The sequence below is a fragment of the Triticum aestivum genome, chromosome 3D (assembly GCF_018294505.1).
Source record: "Triticum aestivum cultivar Chinese Spring chromosome 3D, IWGSC CS RefSeq v2.1, whole genome shotgun sequence".
Classification (NCBI taxonomy): Eukaryota; Viridiplantae; Streptophyta; class Magnoliopsida; order Poales; family Poaceae; genus Triticum; species Triticum aestivum.
The window spans coordinates 522,811,376-522,817,748 of record NC_057802.1 but is presented as its reverse complement, the minus strand read 5'-3'; positions in this window follow the sequence as shown (position 1 = coordinate 522,817,748).

The window sequence follows — 6,373 nt, the reverse complement described above, 5'->3', positions numbered from 1 at the left end:
GATCGGACACGGCCTAGTCGATTCGGATCATGTATCACTTATATGACTAGAGGGATGTCTATCTAAGTGGGAGTTCATTAAATAATTAGATGAACTTAATTATCATGAACATAGTCAAAAGGTCTTTGCAAATAATATCGTAGCTTACGCTTTAGTTCTACTAAGATATGTTCCTAGAAAAAATTTAGTTGAAAGTTGATAGTAGCAATTATGCGGACTGGGTCCGTAAACTGAGGATTGTCCTCATTGCTGCATAGAAGGCTTATGTCCTTAATGCACCGCTCGGTGTGCTGAACCTCGAGCGTCGTCTGTAGATGTTACGAAACATCTGACATACACGTTTTGATGACTACGTGATAGTTCAGTGTGTGATGCTAATGGTTTAAAATTGTGGCACCAAAGACGGTTTTGAAACGTCGCAGAACATATGAGATGTTCCAAAGACTGAAATTGGGATTTCAGACTAATGCCCACGTCAAGAGGTATGAGACCTCTGACAAGTTTCTTAAGCCTGCAAACTAAGGGAGAAAAGCTCAATCGTTGAGCATGTGCTCAGATTGTCTGAGTACTACAATCACTTGAATCGAGTGGGAGTTAATCTTCCAGATGAGATAGTGATGGTTCTCCATAGTCACTGCCACCAAGCTATTAGAGCTTCGTGATGAACTATAACATATCAGGGATAGACATGATGATCCTTGAGCAACTCGCGATGTTTGACACCGCGAAAGTAGAAATCAAGAAGGAGCATCAATTGTTGATGGTTAGTAAACCACTAGTTTCTAGAAGGGCAAGGGCAAGAAGGGATACTTCATGAAACGACAAACCAGTTGCTGCTCTAGTGAAGAAACCCAAGGTTGAACCCAAACCCGAGACTAAGTGCTTCTGAAATGAGGGGAACGGTCACTGAAGCAGAACTACCCTATATACTTCGTAGATGAGAAGGCTGGCAAGGTCGACAGAAGTATATTGGATATACATTATATTAATGTGTACTTTACTTGTACTCCTAGTAGCACCAGGGTATTAGATACCGGTTCGGTTGCTAAGTGTTAGTAACTCGAAATAAAAGCTGCGGAATAAACGGAGACTAGCTAAAGGTGAGATGACGATATGTGTTGGAAGTGTTTCCAAGGTTGATGCGATCAAGCATCGCATGCTCCCTCTACCATCGAGATTGGGGTTAAACCTGAATAATTATTGTTTGGTGTTTGCGTTGAGCATAGACATGATTGGATTATGTTTATCGCAATACGGTTATTCATTAAAGGAGAATAATGGTTACTCTGTCTATTTGAATAATACCTTCAATGGTCTTGCACCTAAAATGAATGGTTTATTGAATCTCGATCATAGTGATACACATGTTCATGCCAAAAGATATAAGATAGTAATGATAGTACCACATACTTGTGGCACTGCCACTTGAGTCATATTGGTATAAAACGCATGAAGAAGCTCCATGTTGATGGATCTTTAGACTCACTCGTTTTTGAAAAGATTGAGACATGCGAACCATGTCTATTAGTATATATGCATGAAGAAAGTCCATACAGATGGATCATTTGGACTCACTTGATTTTGAATCACTTGAGACATGCAAATCATACCACATGGGCAAGATGACTGAAAGGCCTCGTTTTCAGTAAGATGGAACAAGAGAGCAACTTGTTGGAAGTAATACATTTGATGTGTGCAGTCCAATGAGTGCTGAGGCACGCAGTGGATATTGTTATGTTCTTACTTCACAGATGATTTGAGTAGATGCTGAGAATATTTACTTGATGAAACACAAGTCTGAATTATTGAAAGGTTCAAGTAATTTCAGAGTGAAGTTGAAGATCGTCGTGACAAGAGGATAAAATGTCTGTGATATGATCATAGAGATGAATATCTGAGTTACGAGTTTGGCACACAATTAAGAAATTGTGAAAATTGTTTCACGACTAATACCGCCTGGAACACCATATTGTGATGGTGTGTCCGAACATCATAACTCCACCCTATTGGATATGGTGCATACCATGATGTCTCTTATCGAATTACAACTATCGTTTATGGGTTAGGCATTAGAGACAACCACATTCACTTTAAATAGGGCACCACGCAATTCCGTTGAGACGACACCGTATGAACTATGGTTTAGAGAAACCTAAGCTGTCGTTTCTTAAAAGTTTGGGGCTGCGACGCTTATGTGAAAAAAGTTTCAGGCTGATAAGCTCGAACCCAAGGCGGATAAATGCATCTTCAAAGAATACCCAAAACAGTTGGGTATACCTCCTATTTCAGATCTGGAAGCAAAAGTGATTGCTTCTAGAAACGGGTCCTTTCTCGAGGAAAAGTTTCTCTCGAAAGAATTGAGTGGGAGGATGGTGGAGACTTGATGAGGTCATTGAACCGTCACTTCAACTAATGTGTAGCAGGGCACAGGAAGTTGTTCCTGTGGCACCTACACCAATTGAAGTGGAAGCTTATGATAGTGATCATGAAACTTCAGATCAAGTCACTACCAAACCTCATAGGACGACAAGGATGCGTACTACTTCAGAGTGGTACGTAATCCTGTCTTGGAAGTCATGTTGCTAGACAACAATGAACCTACGAGCTATGGAGAAGCGATGGTGGGCCCGGATTCCGACGAATGGCTCGAGGCCATAAAATCCGAGAGGATCCATGTATGAAAACAAAGTATAGACTTTGAAAGAACTACTTGATGGTCGTAAGGCTGTTGGGTACAGATGGATTTTAAAGGGAAGACAGACAATGATGGTAAGTGTCACCATTAAGAAAGCTCGACTTGTCGTTAAGATGTTTTCGGCAAGTTCAAGGAGTTGACTGCGATGAGACTTTCTCACTCGTAGCGATGCTAAGAGTCTGTTAGAATTATATTAGCAGTTACTGCATTATTTATGAAATCTTGCAGATAGGATGTCAAAACATTGTTTCCTCGACGATTTTCTTGAGGAAAGGTTGTATGTGATACAACCAGAAGGTTTTGTCAATCCTGAAAGATGCTAACAAGTATGCAAAGCTCCAGCAATCCTTCTAAGGATTGGAGTAAGCATCTCGGAGTTGGAATGAACGCTTTGATGAGATGATCAAAGATTTTGGGTTTATACAAAGTTCATGAGAAACTTGTATTTCCAAAGAAGTGAGTGGGAGCACTATAGAATTTTTGATGAGTATATGTTGTTAACATATTGTTGATCAGAAATGATGTAGAATTTCTAGAAAGCATCCAGGGTTATTTGAAAAGTGTTTTTAATGGAAAACCTGGATTAAGCTAATTGAACATTGAGCATCAAGATCTATAAGGATAGATCAAAAACGCTTAATAGTACTTTCAAATGAATACATACCGTGACAAGATTTTGAAGGAGTTCAAAATAGATCAGCAAAGAAGGAGTTCTTGGCTGTGTTACAAGGTGTGAGTATTGAGTAAGACTCAAGACCTGACCACGGTAGAAGAAAGAGAAAGGACGAAGGTCGTCCCCTATGCTTTAGACGTAGGCTCTACAATATGCTATGTTGTGTACCGCACCTGAAGTGTGCCTTGCCATGAGTTAGTCAAGGGGTACAATAGTGATCCAGGAAGGGATCACACGACAGCGGTCGAACTTATCCTTAGTATCTAGTGGACTAAGGAATTTTCTCGATTATGGAGGTGGAAAGGGGGTTCGTCGTAAAGGGTTACGTCGATGCAAACTTTGACACTAATCCGGATGACTCTGAGTAGTGAACCGGATTCGTATAGTAGAGCAGTTATTTGGAATAGCTCCAAGTAGCGCGTGGTAGCTGCATCTACAAGATGACATAGAGATTTGTAAAGCACACACGGATCTGAATGTTGCAGACCCGCTGACTAAAACCTCTCTCGTAAGCATAACATGATCAAACCCTAGAACTCATTGAGTGTTAATCACATGGTGATGTGAACTAGATTATTGACTCTAGTAAACTCTTGGGTATTAGTCATATGGCGATGTGAACTTTGAGTGTTAATCACATGGTGATGTGAACTAGATTATTGACTCTAGTGCAAGTGGGAGACTGTTGGAAATATGCCCTAGAGGCAATAATAAAATGGTTATTATTGTATTTCCTTGTTCATGATAATTGTCTGTTGTTCATGCTATAATTGTATTAACTAGAAACCGTAATACATGTGTGAATACATAGACCACAACATGTCCCTAGTAAGCCTCTAGTTGACTAGCTCGTTGATCAATAGATGGTTATGGTTTCCTGACCATGGACATTGGATGTCATTGATAACGGGATCACATCATTAGGAGAATGATGTGATGGACAAGACCCAATCCTAAGCATAGCAGAAGATCGTGTAGTTCGTTTGCTAGAGCTTTTCTAATGTCAAGTATCATTTCCTTAGACCATGAGATTGTGCAACTCCCGGATACCGTAGGAATGCTTTGGGTGTACCAAACGTCACAACGTAACTGGGTGGCTATAAAGGTGCACTACAGGTATCTCCGAAAGTGTCTGTTGGGTTGGCACGAATCGAGACTGGGATTTGTCACTCCGTATGACGGAGAGGTATCTCTGGGCCCACTCGGTAATGCATCATCATAATGAGCTCAATGTGACTAAGGAGTTAGCCACGGGATCATGCGTTACGGTACGAGTAAAGTGACTTGCCGGTAACGAGATTGAACAAGGTATTGGGATACCGACGATCGAATCTCGGGCAAGTAACGCACTGATTGACAAAGGGAATTGTATACGGGATTGATTGAATCCTTGACATCGTGGTTCATCCGATGAGATCATCATGGAACATGTGGGAGCCAACATGGGTATCCAGATCCCGCTGTTAGTTATTGACCGGAGAGTCGTCTCGGTCATGTCTGCATGTCTCCCGAACCCGTAGGGTCTACACACTTAAGGTTCGGTGACGCTAGAGTTGTAGAGATATTAGTATGCGGTTAACCGAAAGTTGTTCGGAATCACGGATGAGATCCCGGACGTCATGAGGAGTTCCGGAATGGTCCGGAGGTAAAGATTTATATATGGGAGGTCCTATTTTGGCCACCGGAAAATGTTCGGGATTTTTCGGTATTGTACCGGGAAGGTTCTAGAAGGTTCCGAAGTGGGGCCCACCTGCATGGGGGACCCACATGAACGTGGGTAGTGGGGGCAAGGCCCCACACCCCTGGTCAAGGCGCACCAAGATCCCACCTTAGAAGGAATAAGATCATATCCCGAAGGGATAAGATCAAGATCCCTAAAAAAGGGGATAACAATCGCTGGGGAAGGGAAATGATGGGATTTCTTTTCCCCACCTTTGCCAACGCCCCAATGGACTTGGAGGGCAAGAAACCAGCCCCCTCTACCCCTATATATAGTGGGGAGACGCATGGGAGCAGCACCCCAAGCCCTGGCGCCTCCCTCCCTCCCGTGACACCTCTTCCTCCCCGCTTGCGCTTGGCGAAGCCCTGCCGGGATCCCGCTACTTCCACCATCACGCCGTCGTGCTGCTGGATCTCCATCAACTTCTCCTCCCCCCTTGCTGGATCAAGAAGGAGGAGACGTCCCCGCTCCGTACGTGTGTTGAACGCGGAGGTGCCGTCCGTTCGGCGCTAGGATCATCGGTGATTTGGATCACGAGGAGTACGACTCCATCAACCCCGTTCTCTTGAACGTTTCCGCGCGCGATCTACAAGGGTATGTAGATGCACTCCCCTCTCTCTCGTTGCTAGATGACTCCATAGATTGATCTTGGTGATACGTAGAAAATTTTAAATTTCTGCTACGTTCCCCAACACCCAGATCTAGGCAGATGCGACTTTGGGCTGCACTCCCAGTCCATGGGTGCGGCGAGATGATCCTTGGCCCTCCTGGCATCATCCATCTCGCCTAGGCCGGTAAGCAGACCAGCACCTGCAGAGGAGCAACGCTCGGTGTTGTCACATCTGGCTAGGGTTTAAAAAGCATGAGGGTGGGGGCAGGGTGAAGGAAGAAGATGACCCTGCTACCGCCAACAGGGATGGGGCATAGCCCATTTAGTAAATGTAGTTGATGTGAGAAAGTAAACAGGGTTACTTGTGAGGAATGATTTAATGGGCACAACTCTCCCTACCGCAAATAATAATCTTCCTCTCCAAGTATCAAGTCTCTTAATCAGTTTGTGAATAATTGTTGGACATCTTCTTTCCCCAGCTTGTTAAAATGCAAAGGAACTCCAAAGTACGAAATTACTCTTTTGTTCGCGAGCTCAAATGCACCAAGAATGGTAAAAATGAAAAAAAAACACTGAAACTTTTTGGCAACAAACATTGACGAATTTCCTATATAAGCGCAATTTTTTTTTGAAGAAAAACATTCCTAATGTTGTGGGCCAAAAAAATCAGTTCCT